At 43.3% G+C, this 27,499-nt stretch overlaps 2 long non-coding RNA genes across 2 annotated transcripts in view; one reads left to right on the forward strand and one right to left on the reverse strand.

Moving 5' to 3' along the window:
* The first annotated feature begins 1,850 nt into the window (after window positions 1-1,850).
* LOC135562376 (uncharacterized) lies at window positions 1,851-26,887 on the forward strand. Its single transcript, XR_010459881.1, has 3 exons — window positions 1,851-1,926; window positions 25,566-25,679; window positions 25,857-26,887. It is a non-coding gene; the product is annotated as an uncharacterized LOC135562376 (long non-coding RNA).
* The window catches only part of LOC115147119 (uncharacterized), a 39,233-nt gene continuing 31,176 nt past the window's right edge, over window positions 19,443-27,499 (reverse strand). Inside the window, exon 2 of the long non-coding RNA XR_003866275.2 lies at window positions 19,443-19,837. This is a non-coding gene — a long non-coding RNA (uncharacterized LOC115147119). The remainder of the gene's footprint in view (window positions 19,838-27,499) is intronic.

Here is a 27,499-nt window from a genome sequence, read left to right on the forward strand (position 1 = left end):
CCACCCCACATCACACCCTGACCTAACCAAATAGAGAAATAAAACGTCTCTCTAAGGTCAGGGCGTGACACAGCCGCGTAAACGTTGCAATTTCAGAACCATGAGTAGCTGACACATTTAAAAAAATATTGGTGGGGGGTGAAAACTCCAACTTTGCAGGGGGTCCAGAGAAACTGCGCTACGCCCGGCTAGACTGTCAGCATAGCACATTCCCTAATGGTCTGGGAGAGCAGCAGAACAAAACAAACATTCAAGCAATAAATCATAAGGAATAAAGTTTTGAAGTGTCTGTTCTATATCTAGGAGATATAAGAAAGCTCAGGAAATATATGTTTTGTAATACACATATTTACCTCTTTTTTTGCGGGCACAAAACTACTTCCATACTTCCTTTCATTTTTGGATCCGGTACCGGGTTACCGGTTATGAGGCTGTGACTCTTGTGGGGGTCCTAGAACAAAACAGAGAACACCATTGTGTTCGTGAGAGTCTCCCCGTTTCATATTAGTTTTTGTATTCGTCCTGTTAATTTGTTCAGACGCTACAGACAGAAGTTGGCACATCAGACGAGTCCTGTGACACTAGTGGAGGTCGAGAAGACCGATTTTGGGGATGTCTCCTGGTCTGATAAACAACGCTGTAGCTCTGCCACTTTCCACCGCAGGTGCGGAAGGTCGACATAGACGGATGCGGTGGATTGATTAAACAGACAGATTTTTATGGAGATGTTTGAATTGTGTTAATTAGATTGACGCACGGATGAATCTTAAGTTAAACCTCAAATACACTACAAGTGTTACATTTCCTGTATTGCAGGAACATTTTCCTGTAACAGAGTGATCAAATTACGATACTACATCTGTACATAGTGCCCTACTTTTGACCAGAGCCCTATGGACCCTGGGAATAGGGTGCCATTTGGGACCCAGACAGGATGTGTTATCAGTCATGAACAGAAATAAGATCAGTAGGAGTGAAGTTAGTTTAATAATTTATGATGTGGAATAAGCCTTTTTTTCCCTTAACTGTCGGAGGGTTGAAAAAACAAGTAAATATCTCACTCATAATTTATTCATGAGTACACTATTGCTTCTTCTCGGCTGCTTTGAATATGAAGCGTGAATGCAGCCAATTTGTATATCTGTTCACGGATGGTCTATCTACAGTATGCTCTGGGGTAAAGTTTCCCCTAAGTACAGATTTAGGATCAGCTTCCCCTACCCCAGTCCTAACCATAACCATTAGTAAGGATAATGCATAACTAATCAGTCTATAGGCTACCCAGTGATTCATATCACAATTTTGCACTAGATTTGGCATCAATTCACAGAGCAGAATAAATATGTTATGGTTTTCCTGGGTGGGTATAATGTCTCCAACATTGGTCATGCTTTGTGTTCATGTACACAGAGCACCATATGCCCTCTATGTAAACTTGATTGTCATGAGATTTCCAGTGAAGTTGAGCACAAGGCAAGAAGGTGGAGTCACAATGAGGATGTGGATGAAGTGGATGTGACTAAGGCCTGTACCATGTGACTGTTGCACAATCCTGTACGAGGCATTGTGTGTGTGTGTGTGTGTGTGTGTGTGTGTGTGTGTGTGTGTGTGTGTGTGTGTGTGTGTGTGTGTGTGTGTGTGAGTGTGTGTGTGTGTGTGTGTGTGTGTGTGTGTGTGTGTGTGTGTGTGTGTGTGTGTGTGTGTCACCCACTGTGGTGGCATTCCTGTGTGCTACTATCACTCCTAAACTTCCAGGAAATGTTTACTCATTGGTTACTGACAAGACCCTCCCTCCACCACCACACATACACACACACACACACACACACACAGGACCATTTAATTGTCCATTTGGACAAGATATCCACACAGTCCTGTGAGTGGAAAAGGTGGACGTCTCAATCTCGATGGAAACTGTACATTGCCGTGAGTGTCACTGATCTCCACACTAAAGAAAACAGAGGAAAAAACATTCTGTAACCAGGTTAGACAGCAGAGTCATCTGTGGTGCATAGTGTGGGGAGTAAGGGTGCATGTTAGGACTGGGAACTGTGGAAATGTACATTTTAGGCTACAGTAGGAGACTTCAGTTACTGATTTTAGCCAGTACAGAGAGAATGGGTGTGAGCCAGTTTATAATGCATTACGAGCACACCTCACTTAACGATGTCCTACTATGGACAACATACCATTTGTTTATTTTAAGACGCTAAGAAAATGGAAAACATTATCACAAACATATTTTTCTAATATACGTTACAATATCTCTAATTTAAAAAATATTGTTGATATACATATTATTGGCTATATTTCGTGAAATAGCAAATCTGGGCACATACTGTAATTCCCCCCAAAAGTCACATAGCCTCAGTTGCTATGACTTACTACGCTGACATGTCGATGCACATAGCTGTGGTAAAGAACCTTGCTTTCTGTTCCTCATCATCTGTGACTTGACCAGAGTGGGAATTCAAGGACCCAATCAGCCTCTACACTCACAACAATAATTGTCCACTTACGTTTGGGCACCATCGAATATGTCAGGGACACATGTCAATGCATCAATACAAGGGCACAGCAGTAGGCGTTGTCTATGATGTGGTTTTGGATGCACCCTATCACCGCTAACCTCATTCAGTATTGAAGTGGAAGATTTCAAATGTACTGTACAGTGGCTAGAAAAAGTATGTGAACCCTTTGGAAATGCCTGGATTTCTGCATAAATTGGGTCATAAAATTTGATCTGATCTTCATCTAGGTCACAACAATAGACAAACACAGTCTGCTTAAACTAAGAACACACAAACAATTATACGTTTTCATGTCTTTATTGAACACACCGTGTAAACAATCACAGTGCAGGGTGGGAAAAGTACGTGAATCCTTAGATTTAATAACTGGTTGACCTTCCTTTGGCAGCAATAACCTCATTCAAATGTTTTCTGTAGTTGCGGATCAGAACACCACCATCAGATGCACAACTGTCAGTAGGAATTGTTAACCATTTCTCTCTACAAAACAATTTCAGTTCAGCAATATTATTTGGGATGTCTGGTGTGAACTGTTCTCTTGGTCATGCCACAGCATCTCATTCGGGTTGAGGTCAGGACTCTGACTGGGCCACTCCAGAAGGTCAGGACTCTGACTGGGCCATTCCAGAAGGTCAGGATTCTGACTGGGCCACTCCAGAAGGTCAGGATTCTGACTGGGCCACTCCAGAAGGTCAGGACTCTGACTGGGCCATTCCAGAAGGTCAGGACTCTGACTGGGCCACTCCAGAAGGTCAGGACTCTGACTGGGCCACTCCAGAAGGTCAGGACTCTGACTGGGCCACTCCAGAAGGTCAGGATTCTGACTGGGCCACTCCAGAAGGTCAGGATTCTGACTGGGCCACTCCAGAAGGTCAGGGCTCTGACTGGGCCACTCCAGAAGGTCAGGACTCTGACTGGGCCACTCCAGAAGGTCAGGACTCTGCCTGGGCCACTCCAGAAGGTCAGGACTCTGACTGGGCCACTCCAGAAGGTCAGGACTCTGACTGGGCCATTCCAGAAGGTCAGGACTCTGACTGGGCCACTCCAGAAGGTCAGGACTCTGACTGGGCCACTCCAGAAGGTCAGGACTCTGACTGGGCCACTCCAGAAGGTGTATTTTTTTTTACTGTTGAAGCCATTCTGTTGTTAAATTACTTCTGTGTTTTGGGTCGTTGTCCTGTTGCATCTACCAACTTCTGTTGAGCTACAATTGGCAGACAGATAGCCTTACATTCTCCTGCACAATGTATTGATAACCTTGGAAATTCATTTTTCCGTCGATGATAGCAAGCTGTCCAGGCAGCAAAGCAGCCCCAAAACAAGATGCTCCCTCCACCATACTTTAGAGTTAGGATGAGGTTTTGATGTGTGCTGTACCTTTTTTTCTCCACATATAGTCAAATCAAATCAAATGAAATTTATTTATATAGCCCTTCGTACATCAGCTGATATCTCAAAGTGCTGTACAGAAACCCAGCCTAAAACCCCAAACAGCAAACAATGCAGGTGTAAAAGCACGGTGGCTAGGAAAAACTCCCTAGAAAGGCCAAAACCTAGGAAGAAACCTAGAGAGGAACCAGGCTATGTGGGGTGGCCAGTCCTCTTCTGGCTGTGCCGGGTAGAGATTATAACAGAACATGACCAAGATGTTCAAATGTTCATAAATGACCAGCATGGTCGAATAATAATAAGGCAGAACAGTTGAAACTGGAGCAGCAGCACAGTCAGGTGGACTGGGGACAGCAAGGAGTCATCATGTCAGGTAGTCCTGGGACACGGTCCTAGGGCTCAGGTCCTCCGAGAGAGAGAAAGAAAGAGAGAATTAGAGAGAGCATATGTGGGGTGGCCAGTCCTCTTCTGGCTGTGCCGGGTGGAGATTATAACAGAACGTGGCCAAGATGTTCAAATGTTCATAAATGACCAGCATGGTTGAATAATAGTAAGGCAGAACAGTTGAAACTGGAGCAGCAGCATGGCCAGGTGGACTGGGGACAGCAAGGAGTCATCATGTCAGGTAGTCCTGGGACATGGTCCTAGGGCCCAGGCCAGTTGAAACTGGAGCAGCAGCATGGCCAGGTGGACTGGGGACAGCAAGGAGTCATCATGTCAGGTAGTCCTGGGGCATGGTCCTAGGGCTCAGGTCCTCCGAGAGAGAGAAAGAAAGAGAGAAGGAGAGAATTAGAGAACGCACACTTAGATTCACACAGGACACCGAATAGGACAGGAGAAGTACTCCAGATATAACAAACTGACCCTAGCCCCCCGACACATAAACTAATGCAGCATAAATACTGGAGGCTGAGACAGGAGGGGTCAGGAGACACTGTGGCCCCATCCGAGGACACCCCGGACAGGGCCAAACAGGAAGGATATAACCCCACCCACTTTGCCAAAGCACAGCCCCCACACCACTAGAGGGATATCTTCAACCACCAACTTACCATCCTGAGACAAGGCCGAGTATAGCCCACAAAGATCTCCGCCACGGCACAACCCAAGGGGGGCGCCAACCCAGACAGGCCGACCACAACAGTGAATCAACCCACCCAGGTGACGCACCCCCCCCAGGGACGGCATGAGAGAGCCCCAGTAAGCCAGTGACTCAGCCCCGTAACAGGGTAGAGGCAGAGAATCCCAGTGGAAAGAGGGGAATCGGCCAGGCAGAGACAGCAAGGGCGGTTCGTTGCTCCAGAGCCTTTCCGTTCACCTTCCCACTCCTGGACCAGACTACACTCAATCATATGACCCACTGAAGAGATGAGTCTTCAGTAAAGACTTAAAGGTTGAGACCGAGTTTGCGTCTCTGACATGGGTAGGCAGACCGTTCCATAAAAATGGAGCTCTATAGGAGAAAGCCCTGCCTCCAGCTGTTTGCTTAGAAATTCTAGGGACAATTAGGAGGCCTGCGTCTTGTGACCGTAGCGTACGTGTAGGTATGTACGGCAGGACCAAATCAGAGAGATAGGTAGGAGCAAGCCCATGTAATGCTTTGTAGGTTAGCAGTAAAACCTTGAAATCAGCCCTTGCTTTGACAGGAAGCCAGTGTAGAGAGGCTAGCACTGGAGTAATATGATCAAATTTTTTGGTTCTAGTCAGGATTCTAGCAGCCGTATTCAGCACTAACTGAAGTTTATTTAGTGCTTTATCCGGGTAGCCGGAAAATAGAGCATTGCAGTAGTCTAACCTAGAAGTGACAAAAGCATGGATTAATTTTTCTGCATCATTTTTGGACAGAAAGTTTCTGATTTTTGCAATGTTACGTAGATGGAAAAAAGCTGTCCTCTAAATGGTCTTGATATGTTCTTCAAAAAGAGAGATCAGGGTCCAGAGTAACGCCGAGGTCCTTCACAGTTTTATTTGAGACGACTGTACAACCATTAAGATTAATTGTCAGATTCAACAGAAGATCTCTTTGTTTCTTGGGACCTAGAACAAGCATCTCTGTTTTGTCCGAGTTTAATAGTAGAAAGTTTGCAGCCATCCACTTCCTTATGTCTGAAACACATGCTTCTAGCGAGGGCAATTTTGGGGCTTCACCATGTTTCATTGAAATGTACAGCTGTGTGTCATCCGCATAGCAGTGAAAGTTTACATTATGTTTTCGAATAACATCCCCAAGAGGTAAAATATATAGTGAAAACAATAGTGGTCCTAAAACAGAACCTTGAGGAACACCGAAATTTACAGTTGATTTGTCAGAGGACAAACCATTCACAGAGACAAACTGATATCTTTCCGACAGATAAGATCTAAACCAGGCCAGAACATGTCCGTGTAGACCAATTTGGGTTTCCAATCTCTCCAAAAGAATGTGGTGATCGATGGTATCAAAAGCAGCACTAAGGTCTAGGAGCACAAGGACAGATGCAGAGCCTCGGTCCGTTGCCATTAAAATGTCATTTACCACCTTCACAAGTGCCGTCTCAGTGCTATGATGGGGTCTAAAACCAGACTGAAGCATTTCGTATACATTGTTTGTCTTCAGGAAGGCAGTGAGTTGCTGCGCAACAGCCTTTCTAAAATTTTTGAGAGGAATGGAAGATTCGATATAGGCCGATAGTTTTTTATATTTTCTGGGTCAAGGTTTGGCTTTTTCAAGAGAGGCTTTATTACTGCCACTTTTAGTGAGTTTGGTACACATCCAGTGGATAGAGAGCCGTTTATTATGTTCAACATAGGAGGGCCAAGCACAGGAAGCAGCTCTTTCAGTAGTTTAGTTGGAATAGGGTCCAGTATGCAGCTTGAAGGTTTAGAGGCCATGATTATTTTCATCATTGTGTCAAGAGATATAGTACTAAAAGACTTGAGCGTCTCTCTTGATCCTAGGTCCTGGCAGAGTTGTGCAGACTCAGGACAACTGAGGTTTGGAGGAATACGCAGGTTTAAAGAGGAGTCCGTAATTTGCTTTCTAATAATCATAATCTTTTCCTCAAAGAAGTTCATGAATTTATCACTGCTAAAGTGAAAGTCATCCTCTCTTGGGGAATGCTGCTTTTTAGTTAGCTTTGCGACAGTATCAAAAAGGAATTTCGGATTGTTCTTATTTTCCTCAATTAAGTTAGAAAAATAGGATGATCGAGCAGCAGTAAGGGCTCTTCGGTACTGCACGGTACCGTCCTTCCAAGCTAGTCGGAAGACTTCCAGTTTGGTGTGGCGCCATTTCCGTTCCAATTTTCTGAAGCTTGCTTCAGAGCTCGGGTATTTTCTGTGTACCAGGGAGCTAGTTTCTTATGAGACATTTTTTAGTTTTTAGGGGTGCAACTGCATCTAGGGTATTGCGCAAGGTTAAATTGAGATACTCAGTTAGGTGGTTAACGGATTTTTGTCCTCTGGCGTCCTTGGGTAGGCAGAGGGAGTCTGGAAGGGCATCAAGGAATCTTTGTGTTGTCTGTGAATTTATAGCACGACTTTTGATGTTCCTTGGTTGGGGTCTGAGCAGATTATTTGTTGCAATTGCAAACGTAATAAAATGGTGGTCCGATAGTCCAGGATTATGAGGAAAACATTAAGATCCACAACATTTATTCCATGGGACAAAACTAGGTCCAGCGTATGACTGTGACAGTGAGTGGGTCCAGAGACATGTTGGACAAAACCCACTGAGTCGATGATGGCTCCGAAAGCCTTTTGGAGTGGGTCTGTGGACTTTTCCATGTGAATATTAAAGTCACCAAAGATTAGAATATTATCTGCAATGACTACAAGGTCCGATAGGAATTCAGGGAACTCAGTGAGAAACGCTGTATATGGCCCAGGAGGCCTGTAAACAGTAGCTATAAAAAGTGATTGAGTAGGCTGCATAGATTTCATGACTAGAAGCTCAAAAGACGAAAACGTCATTTTTTTTTTTTTGTAAATTGAAATTTGCTATCGTAAATGTTAGCAACACCTCCGCCTTTGCGGGATGCACGGGGATATGGTCACTAGTGTAGCCAGGAGGTGAGGCCTCATTTAACACAGTAAATTCATCAGGCTTAAGCCATGTTTCAGTCAGGCCAATCACATCAAGATTATGATCAGTGATTAGTTCATTGACTATAATTGCCTTTGAAGTAAGGGATCTAACATTAAGTAGCCTTATTTTGAGAAGTGAGGTATCATGATCTCTTTCAGTAATGACAGGAATGGAGGTGGTCTTTATCCTAGTGAGATTGCTAAGGCGAACACCGCCATGTTTAGTTTTGCCCAACCTAGGTCGAGGCACAGACACGGTCTCAATGGTGATAGCTGAGCTGACTACACTGACTATGCTAGTGGCAGACTCCACTATGCTGGCAGGCTGGCTAATAGCCTGCTGCCTGGCCTGCACCCTATTTCATTGTGGAGCTAGAGGAGTTAGAGCCCTGTCTATGTTGGTAGATAAGATGAGAGCACCCCTCCAGCTAGGATGGAGTCCGTCACTCCTCAGCAGGTCAGGCTTGGTCCTGTTTGTGGGTGAGTCCCAGAAAGAGGGCCAATTATCTACAAATTCTATCTTTTGGGAGGGGCAGAAAACAGTTTTCAACCAGCGATTGAGTTGTGAGACTCTGCTGTAGAGCTCATCACTCCCCCTAACTGGGAGGGGGCCAGAGACAATTACTCGATGCCGACACATCTTTCTAGCTGATATGCACGCAGAAGCTATGTTGCGCTTGGTGATCTCTGACTGTTTCATCCTAACATCGTTGGTGCCGACGTGGATAACAATATCTCTATACTCTCTACACTCGCCAGTTTTAGCTTTAGCCAGCACCATCTTCAGATTAGCCTTAACGTCGGTAGCCCTGCCCCCGGGTAAACAGTGTATGATCGCTGGATGATTCGCTTTAAGTCTAATACTGCGGGTAATGGAGTCGCCAATGACTAGAGTTTTCAATTTGTCAGAGCTAATGGTGGGAAGCTTCGGCGTCTCAGACCCCGTAACGTGAGGAGTAGAGACCAGAGAAGACTCGGCCTCTGACACCGACCCGCTGCTTAATGGGGAAAACCGGTTGAAAGTTTCTGTCGGCTGAATGAGCGACACCGGTGTTGTGTTCCTTCCAAACAACTCAACTGTAGTTCAATATGTCCACAGAATATTTTGCCAGTAGAACTGTGGTACATCCAGGTGCACTTTTGCAAACATCAGATGTGCAGCAATGTTCTTGATGGACAGCAGTGGCTTCTTCCGTGGTGTCTTCCCATGAACACCATTCTTGTTTAGTGTTTTACGTGTCGTAGACTCGTCAACAGAGATGTTAGCATGTTCCAGAGATTTCTGTAAGTCTTTAGCTGACACTCTAGGACTCTTCTTTACCTCATTGAGCATTCTGCCCTGTGCTCTTGCAGTCATCTTTGCAGAATGGCCACACCTAGGGAGAGTAGCAACAGTGCTGACCTTTCTCCATTTATAGAAAATTTGTCTTACCACGGACTGATGAACATCAAGGCTTTTAGAGATACTTTTGTAACCCTTTCCAGCTTTATGCAAGTCAACCATTTTTTATCTTAGGTCTTCTGAGATCTCTTTTGTACGAGGCATGGTTCACATCAGGCAATGCTTCTTGTGAATAGCAAACTCAAATTTTGTGAGTGTTTTTTTATAGGGCAAGGCAGCTCTAACCAACATCTCCAATCTCATCTCATTGATTGGACTCCAGGTTAGCTGATTCCTGACTCCAGGAGGAGTCATTAGCCTAGGGGTTCACATACTTTTTCTTTTCCAACCTACACTGTGAATGTTTAATTATATATTCAATATAGACAAGAAAAATACAATAATGTGTCTGTTATTAGTTTAAGCACACTATGTTTGTCTATTGTTGTGACTTAGATCAGATAAAACTTTATGACCAATTTATGCAGAAATCCAGGTAATTCCAAAAGTGTAACATACTTTTTCTTGACAGAATTTAGGTCCAGAATTATTGGATAAAGATGAGCAACAAATAATGTGTAATATAAATAATACAATTTAAAAATATAAATAGTACATATATAAATGTATTAAACATTTAAAACAGAAATACCTTATTTACATAAGTATTCATACCTTTTCTATGAGACTCAAAATTGAGCTCAGGTGCATCCTGTCTCCATTGATCATACTTAAGGTGGTCCTACAACTTGATAGAGTCCACCTGTAGTAAATTCAATTGATTGGACATGATTTGGAAAGGCACACAGAAAGGAATTGTCCGTAGAGCTCCGAGAAAGGATTGTGTAGAGGCACAGATCTGGGGAAGGGTACCAAAAAATCTCTCCATCACTGAAGGTCCCCAAGATCACAGTGGCCTCCATAATTTTTAAATGGAAGAAGTTTGGAACCAACAAACTGATTAATCGGGAGAGAACTGTCCAACCACACTGAGAAGGGCCTTGGTCAGTTAACTAAGAACCCGATGGTCACTCTGACAAAGCTGCAGTTCCTCTGTGGAGATGATTGTCCTTCTGGAAGGTTTCCCCATTTCTTCACACTCCACCAATAAAGCTTTTATGATAGAGTGGCAAGACGGAAGCCACTCCTCAGTAAAAGCCCACTTGGAGTTTGCCAAGAGGCACCTAAAGAACTCTGACCATGAGAAACAAGGTTCTTTGGTCTGATGAAACCAAGATTGAACTCTCAAGCATGTAGCGTCATACCCAAGAAGAATCAAGACTTTAGTTGCTGCCAAAAGTGCTTCAATAATGTACTGAGGGTCTGAATATTTATGCAATCCCAAATTGTCATTATGGGCTATTGTGTGTAGATTGATGATGCCATTTTTTAAAATCCATTTTAGAATGTTGTAATGTAACAAAATGTGGAAAAAGTCAAGGGGTCCGAGTCCTTTCCGAATAAATACACTATATACACAGTACCAGTCAAAAGTTTGGACTCATTCAAGGGTTTTAATTTATTTTTATATTTTTTTTACGTTGTAGGATAATAGTGAAGACATCAAAGCTATGAAATAACACATATGGAATCATGTAGTAACCAACAAAGTGTTAAATAAATCGAAATATATTTTAGATTTGAGATGCTTTAAAGTAGCCACCCTTTGCCTTGATGACAGCTTTGCACACTCTTGGCACTCTCTCAACCAGCTTCACCAGGATTGCTTTTCCAACCGTTTTGAAGGAGTTCCCACATATGCTGAGCACTTGTTGGCTGCTTTTCCTTCACTCTGCGGTCAGATTCATCACAAACCATCTCAATTTGGTTGAGGTCGGGTGATTGTGGAGGCCAGGTCATCTGACGCAGCACTCCATCACTCTCCTTCTTGATCAAATAGCCCTTCACAGCCTGGAGGTGTGTTGGGTCATTGTCCTGTTGAAAAACAAATGATTGTCCCACTAAACACAAACCAGATGGGATGGCTTATCGCTGCAGAATGCTGTGGTAGCCATGCTGGTTAACCGTGTCTTGAATTCTAAATAAACAGTGTCACCAGCCAGGCATCCCCACACCATAACACCTCCTCCTCCATGCTTCACGTTGGGAAATACACATGCAGAAATCCTCCGTTGGAACCAAAGATCTCCAATTTGGACTCCAGATCAAAGGACACATTTCTACCTGTCTAATGTCCATTGCTCATGTTTCTTGGCCCAAGCAAGTCCCTTCTTCTTATTAGTCTCCTTTAGTCGTGGACTCTTTGCAGCAATACGACCATGAAGGCCTGATTCACACAGTCTCCTCTGAACAGTTGATGTTGAGATGTGTATGTTATTTGAACTCTGTGAAGCATTTATTTTGGCTGCAATTTCTGAGGCTGGTACATCTAATGAACTTTTCCTCTGCAGCAGAGGTAACTCTGGGTCTTCCATTCCTGTGGCGGTCCTCATATGAGAGCCAGTTTCATTATAGCGCTTGATGGTTTTTGTGACTGCACTTGAAGAAACTTTCAAAGTTCTTCAAATGTTCCATATTGACTGATCATGTGTTAAAGTAATGATGGACATTCTTTTCTCTTTGCTTATGTGAGCTGTTCTTGCCATAATATGGACTTGGTCTTTTACCTAATAGGGCTATCTTCTGTATACCCCCTTACCTTGTCACAACACAACTGATTGGCTCAAATGCATTAAAAAGGAAAGAAATGACAGAAATGAACTTTTAAGAAGGCACACCTGTGAATTGAAATGCATTCCAGGTGACTACCCCATGAATCTGGTTGAGAGAATGCCAATAGGGTATGAAGCTGTTATCAAGGCAAAGGGTGGCTATTTGAAGAATCTCAAATGTAAAATATATTTTGATTTGTTTTGGTTACTACTATTCTTCAATAGTAAAACATTAAGAAAACCCTTGAATGAGTAGTGTTCTAAACCTTTGACCGGTTTGTATATATAAATATATACATATATATATATTATTTGAAACTACTGATAACATTTCTCAGAGGAAGACGTTTTGTTTAGTAAGTAACAAAAAAAACGTTGAAATAAGATAAGGATGAAAATGATTGTTTCCCCTATTTTGAATACTGCAGCACCCTCCAGCACATTTTTTATGTTTTAAGGGGTTGGAGAACACATTGGGAGGGTTCTTAGACCATTCCTTCATACAGGATCTTTCCAGATCCTTGATATCCTTTGCCTGCGCTTGTGAACAGCCCTCTTAATTTCAAACCACAAGTTTTCACAATGGTTTTCAAGTCTGGAGACTGAGATGGCCATTGCTACATTTTGTGGTCAAGTACCCATTTATTTGTGGATTCGATGTTGGATTGTACATTTCAGAATAAAGGGTTTGAACATGTCTGTGGTTTTATGCATTGACTTTGGTTATTTATAATGATGTATTTTGATAGAACCTCCTTTGATTGTTTAAGCAATAACCAAATGAATCAATTGTAATAATAATTATCACAGAGTGATAAGAGGAGGGAGTATACCGGAAATGTTGTCTGAAGAGATAGCCTTGAATTGTACAGCTGAGTAGAGATATGATGGAGAGACAGTATTGACCCCTCCTCAGACCTTGGCAGAACACCCAGAATATGTTCTATAAGTTAAGATAGGAGATGGTGCCAGTCACATGCAGGAACCAACCCTATGAAGCTTTTTTGTATAGCTGTATATGAGAACAAATGGGGACAGTCACGGCAGAGCTCCTGACCGATGTGCACTATGGTGCATTAAGTTTGTTGTAACCTCTCCAACTTGCTAATAACAAAGAATTATTCATTTAAGTTTGACTTTGAGTCCCTGGTGGTGAATTTCCACGTACATGGTAACGTTCATGATGTCGTTGACCTTAACAAGGGCCCTAGGACCAGAGGAAGCAACATAGCCCCATAACATCAAAGTTCCACCACCATATTTAAAAGTAGATAGAGATGAGGTATTTTATGCATATGCATTGTTCTTTCGAAGGCCAAACCCACTGTTGGTGTGCGTGCTCAAAGACCTCTATTTTCATGTCCTATGACCATAGCACTGGTTCTAATCCAAGTGCCAATGCCGTTTATTAAAGTCCAGGCGGTGCTGTGGCCTGATTACATGAAAATAGAGCTCACACCAATGGAGGGTCACCCCTACACACCAGAGTTTCCAGACCCCACTGTATACGTTTACACATACTCACAATCATTAACCTTTTTATATGCAAAAGTCATACGTCATCAATATGACTCAGATCACCATGCAGCTCTTTTCCGATCAAGAAAATAAATGAATATGTAAAAACATGTAGATTGTGTGATATTGCACTTATTTGAAAATAAATTCCACATCTCCATATAGGAACATAATCATAATGGTGGATATTATGAAGAGGAGAGAAAGACAGAAAGTAGAGAGAGAGAGAGAGAGAGACAGAGAGACAGAGAGAGAGAGAGAGAGAGAGAGAGAGAGAGAGAGAGAGAGAGAGAGAGAGAGAGGAAGAAAAATAAAGTGTAGGGGGAATTGGGATTGACTGGCAGGCGTTGCCATGGAGACATTCCCACAGGTCTCCAAGCACTCTGCACTTGCTGACAGCATCGGAGAGAGCAAGCGATATAGTGAAGGAAATAAGGAGCTAGGGAGGGTGGAGGTTGTAAGGGAGACAGGAAGGGAGATGGATGAAGAAAAGAGGGATCGAGGGAGATAGAGAGAAACACAGAGAGGAGACAGAATGAGATAGTGTGTGTGTGTGTGTGTGTGTGTGTGTGTGTGTGTGTGTGTGTGTGTGTGTGTGTGTGTGTGTGTGTGTGTGTGTGTGTGTGTGTGTGTGTGTGTGTGTGTGTGTGTGTGTGTGTGTGTGTGTGTGTGTGTGTGTGTGTGTGTGTGTGTGTGTGTGTGTGTGTGTGTGTGTGTGTGTGGACGTGTTTAACTATACTTGTGGGGACCAGAAATCCCCACAAGAATAGTAAACAAACAAAAAAATAGTCCCCACAACGTCAAATGCTATTTCTAGGGGGTTTAGGGTTAAGGTTAGAATTAGTGTTTGGGTTAGAATAAGGTTTAGGTTAGGGTTAGGAGCTAGAGTTAGGTCTATGGTTAGGGTTAAGGTTTGTTTTTCGGTACAAGGTTAAAGTTAGGGTACAGGTTAGGTTTAGGTGTTAGGGAAAATGTGATTTTGAATGGGACTGAATTGTGTCTCCACAAAGTTAGTTGTACAATAATGTGTGTGTGCGAGTGCGTACATGCACATGCAAAAAAAGAGGGAGAGGGAGAGAGAGAGAGGGTAGGAGATGAAGAGACAGAAACACAAAAAAAGAGGGAGAGGGAGAGAGAGAGAGGGTAGGAGATGAAGAGACAGAAACACAAAAAGAGAAGCAGTGCACTGCGATGCCTTCAATTTTTTATCATCATGCATCACAGGACTGGCGCTGTAGGAGTGACTTAATAATGGACAATTACACAGAGCTGAGGACTCAGAGTAGGAAGCAGCATACAGACCACAGCCTTCGTGCCTTACCATATATATACACTCTGTGTGTTTGTTTGTGTGTGTATGTGTGTGTAGGGTTGTGGTGTGTATTTGACGTGCATGCATGTGTGAATGTGCGTGCCTGTCATCATCATTATCAACACAGCCATCATCATCAGTGTCATCAGAGTCATAGGTAACACTTTGTGTAATTACAGATCCTTGATATCCTTCGTCTGCACTTGTGGACTGCCCTCTTCATTTCAGACGACAGGTTTTCACAATGGGTTTCAAGTCTGGAGACTGAGATGGCCGTTGCTAAATGTATATTTTGTGATCAAGTACCCATTTATTTGTGGATTCGATGTTGGATTGTACAATTCAGAATGAAGGGTTTGAAAGTGACGGCGATGGCCATTGCAAAATGTTAATTTTGTCCGAAGCGGTGCTGTGGCCTGATCACACCAATGGTGGGTCATTCCTCCTCTGTGTTTGTCTGTCATCATCAAAATCAACATCGTCACAGCCATCCTCATCAGTGTCATCAGTCGTAAATAAATTCACACATTAAAATGTTAGTTTCTTCTCAGCTGCAACCGATTCAGTAATAACTGTCACAAGGTTGTAATCTCTTGTGGACATTCACTGTGTGTCCGAGATTACAAAGGTTGGAGGCTGAATGGGCTCTAATTACCACCTGTGAAATCTCCACTTAATGTTGTTGGTCGCTCTTGCCACACTAAAGAATACCTTCTGTGTTAACAGATCAGTTATAGGCCAACCTCACTAACTGAGATCTACCATACGAGTGTCATCCCAGATTATAATTTTTTTAAAGAAATGTACAAAAATGTGTACGTTGCCCATTATGACAACCTGAACCTCTATCCAAGTGAGAGGATAAACCCAGAGTAATATCGGCATAAGTACAATGTAATTACTATGTGTTACACAAGATTTAGCTAGTTAAAATAAAGTTGATTTTGAGGGGTACTTACTTGTAATTCATGTGTATTTATATAGTACATTACCCATCCTTACAACCTGGCCCTCATTTTAAGGCTTCTGGAAGCCCAATCCAAATGCTCCACCTAACCTGCTCTCTCTGACTAAGGCCAACAGAGCACTTAAGTACTATTAAATGCCGTTTGGATGAGATCATTCCATTCCTACTGCCTAGTGTGCTGGCTACCAGGTTGACGTGTTATTCTTCCTGACATTTTTTCTGTCAGAGGGTCGCTAGAGAGCTGGCTACCTTGCTGTCAGTTGACAGGGTGGCACCCTTGAGTAGCCAGTTGCTTTTGAGCACGTACTTATACCATGGAAGAAACGAAAAACAAGAGGAAGAAGAAGAAGCCATAGAAAATTGTGTTTTTGCTCTGGATCGTTGTTTTAGAGCTCAATGGAAGAGACAGGGCAAAAATAGATATGTTTTATTTAAAGCCAAGGTAGTCATTTAATTTGATGTCAATACATGTAAGTGACAGGTTAGCGTGAATTATCTGTAGAAAATGGTATGTAATATAAATGTCCAAAGTAATGCATGAAAATCTGTATGCATGAACGGCAGCTACAAGATAGCTATCTAGCTAGCTAGTTAGCAATGCTATTGTATCTAGATTAGAGGTCGACCGATTAATCAGAATAGCCGATTAATTAGGGCTGATACCAAGTTTTCAATACAACCTGAAATCTGTATTTTTGGACACTGATTTGTCTGTTTTTGTGTGTGTTTTTTACACCATTAATTAATCTTTATTTAATTAGGCAAGTCAGTTAAGAACACATTCTTATTTTCAATGACGGCCTTGGAACGCAATAACGACCTGCCTCTCGTTGCACTCCACGAGTAGCCTGCATGTTACGCGAATGCAGTAAGCCAAGGTAAGTTGCTAGCTAGCATTAAACTTATCTTATAAAAACAATCAATCATAATCACTAGTTAAAACTACACATGGTTGATGATATTACTAGTTTATCTAGCGTGTCCTGCGTTGCATATAATCGATGCGGTGCGTAATAATTGCTCCAATGTGTACCTAACTATAAACATCAATGCATTTCTTAAAATCAATACACAGTATTATATATTTTTAAACCTGCATATTTAGCTAAAAGAAATCCAGGTTAGCAGGCAATATTAACCAGGTGAAATTGTCTCACTTCTCTTGCGTTCATTGCACGCAGAGTCAGTGTATATGCAACAGTTTGGGCCGCCTAATTTGCCCGAATTTTACGTAATTATGATATAACATTGAAGGTTGTGCAATGTAACAGGAATATTTAGACTTATGGATGTCACCCGTTAGATAAAATACGGAACGGTTCCGTATTTCACTGAAAGAATAAACGTCTTGTTTTCGAGATGATAGTTTACGGATTCGACCATATTAATGACCTAAGGCTCGTATTTCTGTGTGTTATTATGTTATAATTAAGTGTGTGATTTGATAGAGTAGTCTGACTGAGCGATGGTAGGCACCAGCAGGCTCATAAGCATTCATTCAAACAGCACTTTTGTGCGTTTGCCAGCAGCTGTTTATGACTTCAAGCCTATCAACTCCCGAGATTAGGCTGGTGTAACCGATGTGAAATAGCTAGCTAGTTAGCGGAGTGCGCGCTAATAGCTTTTCAAACGTCACTCGCTCTGAGACTTGGAGTGGTTGTTCCCCTTGCTCTGCATGGGTAACGCTGCTTCGAGGGTGGCTGTTGTCGTTGTGTTCCTGGTTCAAGCCCAGGAGCGAGGAGAGGTACGGAAGCTATACTGTTACACTGGCAATACTAAAGTGCCTATAAGAACATTCAATAGTCAAAGGTTAATGAAATACAAATTGTATAGAGAGAAATAGTCCTATAATTCCTATAATAACTACAACCTAAAACTTCTTACCTGGGAATATTGAAGACTCATGTTAAAAGGAACCACCAGCTTTCATATGTTTTCATGTTCTGACCAAGGAACTTAAACGTTAGCTTTCTTACATGGCACATATTGCACTTTTACTTTCCTCTCGAACACTTTGTTTTTGCATTATTGAATATGAAGTTGAAAATAATTGACATTTTCCTTCAACTGAATTTTAAGTACCTAATCTCTGTAAGTCGAGCAGTTCATTTCAAACACATATTTAACCACAAATACCAGGGAGCCTTTCCAATGCCTTGTAAAGAAGGGCACCTATTGGTAGATGGGTAAAAAAATAAGCAGACATTGAATATCCCTTTGAGCATGGTGAAGTTATTAATTAAACTTTGGATGGTGTATCAATACACCCAGTCAATACAAAGATAGATGCATCCTTCCTAACTTAGTTGCTGGAAAGAAAGGAAACCGCTCACGGATTTCACCATGCCAATGATGAATTTGAAACAGTTACAGAGTTTAATGGCTGTGATAGGAGAAAATTGTAGATGGATCAACAACATTGTAGTTACTCCATAATACAAACCTAATTGACAGAGTGAACAGAAGGAAGCCTGTGCAGAATAAAAATATTCCTAAACATGCATCATGTTTGCAATAAGGCACTAAAGTAAAACTGCATAAAATGTGGCAAAGAAATGTACTTTATGTCCTGAGTACAAAGTGTTATGTTTGGGGTAAATCCAACACAACACATCACTGAATACCACTCTTCATATTTTCAAACATGGTGGCGGCTGCATCATGTTATGGGTATGCTTGTCATCGGCAAGGACTAGGGAGTTTTTTCATGATAAAATAAATGGAATAGAGCTAAGCGCAGGCAAAAACCTAGATGGATCCTGGTTCAGTCTGCTTTCCAACAGACACTGGAGACGAATTCACCTTTCAGCAGGACAATAACCTAAAACACAAAGACGACATTGAATGTTCCTGATTGGCCTAGTTACAGTTTGACATAAATCGGCTTGTAAAATATATTGCAAGACTATCTATCAACAACCAACTTGATAGAGCTTGAATAATTGTAAAAAGAAACATGTGCAAATATTGTACAATCCAGGTGTGCAAAGCTCTTAAAAACTCACAACTGGAATCTCTGCCAAAGGTGTGAATACTATTGTAATTTCGATTTTTCTGTATTTAATTTTCAGTACATTTCAATACATTTTCAAAAAACATGTTTTCACTTTGTCGTTATGGGCGAGGATTTAAAAAAAATATATTATATATATTAAAATTCAGGTTGTAATGCAACAACATATGCACTAAGTCAAGGGGTATGAGTATGAAGGCACTGTAGATGGTTTATTGATTACGTATTCAGGCTAGACGATCTGATTGCTAAACTCTGAAAAATCTTTCAGGACAGGTGGGTGAGATATTTATGATGATACGAAAACCATGGTGATTTGCATTGTTTGAGATGAGCTTCTAATTAGCTATCGCTAGCTACTGTTGCATTTGATTGCAATTTCTTCTTGTGTTTTTTTTGCATGTTTAACTATCTGGCTGTCTATTTGAATGTCATTTTTCATCTAGGTACCAGATAATAATGATATTGAAAGTTTGCTAAATGTATTTGTAATGTTGTGTCTGCATTGCCAGTTTGCCTGGCATAAAAAAAGTGTACTTGCAGAATTTAACAGAGTCCTGTTTTTAGATGTGATAAATACACGTGCAAACTTAGTTTGAAATGTATATTTTTATTTCACCTTTATTTATCCAGGTTAGTCTCACTGAGATAATTTATTATTATCCAACAATGACAGCAACAGGGTTGGTCAGACTAAGTGTCACATTGAAACAGAGGTGGTCCCTACAGATATCCCCAACAGGGTTGGGACATTGTTTCAGACAAATTGTTTCAGACGTAACTTACAGACATAGACAGAATTTAGACGTAAACACACAATTGCATAGTCTTGGAATGATTATAACAAAAAACACAAGTGAACAAACACAAGCGCATGAAACACACGGGTTCAGCTGTTGTCTTGGTGGAGGAGATCTCAGCTTCTTATTCAATGTCATCTCCATGTTGCTTGTTGCACAGCATTGCTCCAGTGTCTCATACCCTGTAGCCTGTAAAATTGCAACGCAATGTTGGCTCATCAATTTGGCAGTGTATAATGGACTATATTGAAAAGAGCCTATGCTAAGCCGAATTGTGCATGCAGGACAGAAAGAAAAGGATTGTTTGTGTGTTGCCAGGTCTCTTACCGACAATTAAAGATGACATACCATTTTGAGACCCCTGAATTTCCACTACAATTAATTCCTTCTACTTGACACTTTATTATGCCTTCCCATGAGGATATTGTGCGTGTGGGATTGCCACAACCTTGTTCGCAGCAGGAGAGGCTAATAGAGAAAGACAGATAGCCACTTCCAACACGGTTTTCAGTGTAAGGTATTGTAGCCCCACTGATACTGAGCTGCTATTAATAATTTCTCTAATTATATTTTTTTATCAGTCCTCTTAACACTGTAGTTACTACTGCTCAGGTTTTTTTACGCTGCAATTCTTATTAAATCAGATGGAGAAAGACAAAGTTTTGACTAGGGGACCTTTTTAGCTTGATTTATAAAACACTGAATGAAGCCTCCAATGTTAATCCTGAAGCCATTGTTGTCAAATGTCTCTCAGTGCGACAGCAGGCATCTATCAGGAGATGAAGGGAGTGATGCACATAGACTCTGGAAGAGGACATACATGGAAACAACCAGAAGGCACCATCACTACAACACTCTTTTATATGCACAACATTAAGAAGAGCACTGGCCACCCCTCAGAGCCTGGTTCCTCTCTAGGTTTCTTCCAAGGTTCTGGCCTTTGTAGGGAGTTTTTCCAAGCCACCGTGCTTCTACACCTGCATTGCTTGCTGTTTGGGGTTTTAGGCTGGGTTTCTGTACAGCACTTTGTTACATCGGCTGATGTAAATAGGGCTTTATAAATAAATGTGATTGATTGATTGATTAAGAGCATGGAACATCACACTCCACACAGCCCTCCCCGACCTGGACAAAAGGAACATCGATGTGAGAATGCTGTTCATTGACTACAGCTCAGCATTCAACACCATAATGCCCACAAAGCTCATCACTTAGCTAAGGACCCTGAGACTAAACACCTCCCTCTGCAAATGGATCCTGTACTTACTGACGGTCCGCCCCCAGGTGGTAAGAGTAGGCAACAACACATCTAACATGCTAATCCTCAACACTGGGGCCCCTCAGGGGTGCGTGCTTAGTCCCCTCCTGTCCTCCCTGTTCGTCCATGACTGTGTGGCCAAGCACGACTCCAATACCATCATTAAGTTTGCTGACAACACAACAGTGGTAGGCCTGATCACCGACAACCATGAGACAGCATATAGGGAGGAGGTCAGAGACCTGGCAGTGTGGTGCCAGGACAACAACCTTTCCCTCAATGTGAGCAAGACAAAGAAGCTGATCGTGGACTACAGGAAAAGGCGGGCCGAACAGGCCCCCATCAACATCGATGGGGCTGTAGTGGAGCAGGTCGAGAGTTTCAAGTTCCTTGGTGTCCACATCACCAAAGAACTATCATGGTCCAAACATACCAAGACAGTCGTGAAGAGGGCACGACAACACCTTTTCCCCCTCAGGAGATTCAAAAGATTTGGTATGGGTCCCCAGATCCTCAAAAAGTTCTACAGCTGCAACATAGAGAGCGTTCTGACCGGTTGCCTGGTATGGCAAGTGCTCGGTACAACTGGTACCTTGGTACTTTTTAAAAACTTTTTAAAAACTTTAGTTTATTTAGTAAATATTTTCTTAACTCTATTTCTTGAACTGCATTGTTGGTATAGGGCTTGTAACTAAGCATTACACATTAAGGTCTACCATACACCTGTTGTATTTGGTGCATGTGACAAATAAAACGTGGGCTACTTTCTGCAGTAGCAGAGCTATGAGGTGATGGATAGATCCTGCAATGCCTTTGAGTCCGCTCTGTGCTACTGGACATTCTCATCATACGATAGGAAGTGTTCATGTGTTTTTCATGTGGTTTAGGTGATCACTTGCTGGTGAGAGAAGACATTCAAAGCATTTATTTGCTTGCTTTAAAATTGCTGTTAGCATATTCATGCATATTCATCTGTCTATCGCCTCCTTTGAATTCCATGCTGTCACAGTTACCAGCCCTTTCAAGCTTAACATCCTTATCATTTATCGCCCTCCAGGTTCCCTCGGAGAGTTCATCAATGAGCTTGATGCCTTGATAAGCTCCTTTCCTGAGGACGGCTCACCTCTCACAGTTCTGGGCGACTTTAACCTCCCCACGTCTACCTTTGACTCATTCCTCTCTGCCTCCTTCTTTCCACTCCTCTCCTCTTTTGACCTCACCCTCTCACCTTCCCCCCCTACTCACAAGGCAGGCAATACGCTCGACCTCATCTTTACTAGATGCTGTTCTTCCACTAACCTCATTGCAACTCCCCTCCAAGTCTCCGACCACTACCTTGTATCCTTTTCCCTCTCGCTCTCATCCAACACTTCCCACACTGCCCCTACTCGGATGGTATCGCGCCGTCCCAACCTTCGCTCTCTCTCCCCGCTACTCTCTCCTCTTCCATCCTATCATCTCTTCCCTCTGCTCAAACCTTCTCCAACCTATCTCCTGATTCTGCCTCCTCAACCCTCCTCTCCTCCCTTTCTGCATCCTTTGACTCTCTATGTCCCCTATCCTCCAGGCCGGCTCGGTCCTCCCCTCCCGCTCCGTGGCTCGACGACTCATTGCGAGCTCACAGAACAGGGCTCCGGGCAGCCGAGCGGAAATGGAGGAAAACTCGCCTCCCTGCGGACCTGGCATCCTTCCACTCCCTCCTCTCTACATTTTCCTCTTCTGTCTCTGCTGCTAAAGCCACTTTCTACCACTCTAAATTCCAAGCATCTGCCTCTAACCCTAGGAAGCTCTTTGCCACCTTCTCCTCCCTCCTGAATCCTCCTCCCCTCCCCCTCCTCCCTCTCTGCAGATGACTTCGTCAACCATTTTGAAAAGAAGGTCGACGACATCCGATCCTCGTTTGCTAAGTCAAACGACACCGCTGGTTCTGCTCACACTGCCCTACCCTGTGCTCTGACCTCTTTCTCCCTCTCTCTCTCCAGATGAAATCTCGCGTCTTGTGACGGCCGGCCGCCCAACAACCTGCCCGCTTGACCCTATCCCCTCCTCTCTTCTCCAGACCATTTCCGGAGACCTTCTCCCTTACCTCACCTCGCTCATCAACTCATCCCTGACCGCTGGCTACGTCCCTTCCGTCTTCAAGAGAGCGAGAGTTGCACCCCTTCTGAAAAAACCTACACTCGATCCCTCCGATGTCAACAACTACAGACCAGTATCCCTTCTTTCTTTTCTCTCCAAAACTCTTGAACGTGCCGTCCTTGGCCAGCTCTCCCGCTATCTCTCTCAGAATGACCTTCTTGATCCAAATCAGTCAGGTTTCAAGACTAGTCATTCAACTGAGACTGCTCTTCTCTGTATCACGGAGGCGCTCCGCACTGCTAAAGCTAACTCTCTCTCCTCTGCTCTCATCCTTCTAGACCTATCGGCTGCCTTCGATACTGTGAACCATCAGATCCTCCTCTCCACCCTCTCCGAGTTGGGCATCTCCGGCACGGCCCACGCTTGGATTGCGTCCTACCTGACAGGTCGCTCCTACCAGGTGGCGTGGCGAGAATCTGTCTCCTCACCACGTGCTCTCACCACTGGCGTCCCCCAGGGCTCTGTTCTAGGCCCTCTCCTATTCTCGCTATACACCAAGTCACTTGGCTCTGTCATAACCTCACATGGTCTCTCCTATCATTGCTATGCAGACGACACACAATTAATCTTCTCCTTCTCCTTCTGATGACCAGGTGGCGAATCGCATCTCTGCATGTCTGGCAGACATATCAGTGTGGATGACGGATCACCACCTCAAGCTGAACCTCGGCAAGACGGAGCTGCTCTTCCTCCCGGGGAAGGACTGCCCGTTCCATGATCTCGCCATCACGGTTGACAACTCCATTGTGTCCTCCTCCCAGAGCGCTAAGAACCTTGGCGTGATCCTGGACAACACCCTGTCGTTCTCAAATAACATCAAGGCGGTGGCCCGTTCCTGTAGGTTCATGCTCTACAACATCCGCAGAGTACGACCCTGCCTCACACAGGAAGCGGCGCAGGTCCTAATCCAGGCACTTGTCATCTCCCGTCTGGATTACTGCAACTCGCTGTTGGCTGGGCTCCCTGCCTGTGCCATTAAACCCCTACAACTCATCCAGAACGCCGCAGCCCGTCTGGTGTTCAAACTTCCCAAGTTCTCTCACGTCACCCCGCTCCTCCGCTCTCTCCACTGGCTTCCAGTTGAAGCTCGCATCCGCTACAAGACCATGGTGCTTGCCTACGGAGCTGTGAGGGGAACGGCACCTCAGTACCTCCAGGCTCTGATCAGGCCCTACACCCAAACAAGGGCACTGCGTTCATCCACCTCTGGCCTGCTCGCCCCCTACCACTGAGGAAGTACAGTTCCCGCTCAGCCCAGTCAAAACTGTTCGCTGCTCTGGCCCCCCAATGGTGGAACAAACTCCCTCACGACGCCAGGACAGCGGAGTCAATCACCACCTTCCGGAGACACCTGAAACCCCACCTCTTTAAGGAATACCTAGGATAGGATAAAGTAATCCTTCTCACCCCCCTTAAAAGATTTAGATGCACTATTGTAAAGTGGCTGTTCCACTGGATGTCATAAGGTGAATGCACCAATTTGTAAGTCACTCTGGATAAGAGCGTCTGCTAAATGACTTAAATGTAAATGTATTTCAAATATAACATGTCAACTACAAGATTTGGACATTTGTTCATTAAACTTTACCATGATGAACATCTACAATAGAAAAATAGTATTTCCTAATGTGTCTTTTCTGAAAGTCAACGTTATTAGACTTTGTACATGGTAATTCTGGGAGCCTCTGACTGTTGGGGTTAGTTCCTGTCAGATGTTTGTCCCAGACCCTCAGTCTACAGGCAAATGTAATATCTGGACACATATGTTTCAATAGCAGCTGGCAGCCATTAGATATTATCAGTCTCTTGGTCTGTAGTGCTTTCTGCAGTTGACCATGTAGATGTTTTATTTATTTTATTTTACCTTTATTTAACTAGGCAAGTCAGTTAATTAAGAACAAATTCTTATTTTCAATGACGGCCTAGGAACTGTGGGTTAATAACGTCCTGTTCAGGGGCAGAACGACAGATTTGTACCTTGTCAGCTCGGGGGTTTGAACTTGCAACCTACCGGTTACTAGTCCAACGCTCGAAACACTAGGCTACCCTGCCGCCCATTTATATCCTGGTCCCAGATGGTTTTGTGCTGTCTTGTCAAGTCCTGACTTTAGGATTCACTAATACAATACTAATATATAGATCAGCAGCCGGGCTGGAGGATGTACAGTCAGACACATTATTTTCCTCATTGATTATATCTATTCCACAGCTGAAATTGATTGAATAGTTAATACTGTACATACAGTACATACATAACACTCATACGATAAAATAAGATGTTTCCTGATTAATTGAGTGGAGCTAGTTGGTAGATAGCTAAACAGAATGAAGGAGTAGTTTGGTCACATGTGGTTCAGTTAGTAGAGAATGCTGCTTTAAATGCCAGGGTTGTGGGTTCAATTCCCACTGGTGATCATTACAAAAAATATGAACATCTATTCACTCACTACTTTAAGTCACTCTGGATAAGTGTGTCTGTTCAATTACTAAAATGTAAAAACCCGGTGTGTTCTATTCCAGGTGCTGGAGGTTTGTAGAGCATCATGGGAAGCAGTAGAGGGTGCACATGGCTACCCAGTTCAGCAGGCATCAGCTATTGAGGGCAGCTTCAGAAGCCAGGCTAACAAGGAGCAGGTGTGTGTGTGTGCATGCAGTGTTTCCTTTTTCTGATTGAGATTTTGAGTATGTGTGCATCTCTGTATTGTCTCTGTGTGTATGTCTATCAATATGTTTGTCTGTGTCTGTTTATCTTCCTGTCCTTGTATCTGTCTTGTCTGTTTCTGTGTGTAACCTTGTGTCTGTACTCTACAGAGTTCACGTCGTCTCCAGAGGGTGGTGCTGCGTAGTGCCATGTGATGGAAATAGCGGGCACTGTGTGCACCACACAGGGCAAACCAGCACTGAGAGATAGCAGTTCCGCCCAGAAAGAGTGTGACCTTCTGTCTGCCTAATCTTGACCCAGATGGCTGCACCCAGACACAGTGGCACAGTGGAGCAGGGATCAGAAGACAACATTTTCAACCATCTGTATGTTAAAGGTTACGATGCCAGTATCATTTACCTAAACCTTATCGGCTATTTTGTCTGGCAATCCAGCCCTTCTGCTATTCATAATCTGTTTTCCACCAAGTATTTCGTGATGTGTGCAGGGTGATGGGCGGGCTTTAAGATCTAACCAAAGAGGTGATTGTTTACTACAGGAAGCAAAGGGGGGAGCAATTCCCCATCCACATCAACATGGCTGCAGTGGATAGGGTCATGAACTTCGAAGTTCCTTAGTCTACACATCACCAAGCACTAAGCAAGGACCCATCACACTGCGACAGTTGTAAAGAAGGCCCATCAGCACCTTTTCTCCCTCTTCCCAAATGGACTGTTCTGGCTGATCTAGGTATCTTCCCAGGTTCTGGCCTTTCTAGGGAGTTTTTTCACCGTACTTCAGCACCTGCATTGCTTGCTGTTTGGGGTTTTAGGCTGGGTTTCTGTACAACACTTTTTTGACATCAGCTGATGTAAGAAGGGTTTATAAATACATTTGATTGATTGATTGATTGATACCCTATGGCAAGCTAAACCTGAGCATCAGGCATTAACAACATGCTCCAAGATAGCTTCTACCTCCAAGCAATTACACTGGTGAAGAGCTATTCAGTGGCTAACCACCTACACCCACGACCTAGTAAATCTCACTGACTCTACCTGGAATGACTCTATACACACTCATAAGACTCTATCATCATATAGTGCATTCGGAAAGTATTGAGACCCCTTCACGTTTTTCACATTTTGTTACGTTACAGCCTTATTCTAAAATTGAATAAATGTAAAATGTTCCTCATCAATCTACACACAATACCCCATAATGATAAAGTGAAAACAGGTTTTTGGAAATGTATTAAAAATAATAAACAGAAATACCTTATTCACACACTTTGCTATGAGACACAACATTGAGCTCAGGCGTATCCTGTTTCTACAACTTCATTGGAGCCCACCATTGGTAAATTCATTTGAACATGATTTGGAAATGCACACACCTGTCTATATAAGGTCCCACAGTTGACAGTGCATGTCAGATTAAAAACCAAGCCATGAGGTTGAAGGAATTATCCGCAGTGCTCCGAGACAGGATTGTGTCGAGGCACAGTACTAGGGAACGGTACCAAAACATGTCTGCAGCATTGAAGGTCCCCAAGAGCATAGTGGCTTCCATCAATCCTAAATGGAAGACTCTTCCTAGAGCTGGACGCCCAGCCAAACTGAGCAATCGGGGGAGAAGGGCCTTGGTCAGGGAGGTGACCAAGAACAGAGCTCCAGAGTTCCTCTGTGGAGATTGGAGAACCTTCCAGAAGGACAACCATCACTGAAGCACTCCACCAATCAGACATTTATGTTAGAGTGGCCAGACGAAAGCCACTCCTCAGTAAAAGGCACATGACAGCCCGCTTGGAGTT

The sequence above is a fragment of the Oncorhynchus nerka genome, linkage group LG19 (genome assembly GCF_034236695.1).
Source record: "Oncorhynchus nerka isolate Pitt River linkage group LG19, Oner_Uvic_2.0, whole genome shotgun sequence".
Lineage (NCBI taxonomy): Eukaryota > Metazoa > Chordata > Actinopteri > Salmoniformes > Salmonidae > Oncorhynchus > Oncorhynchus nerka.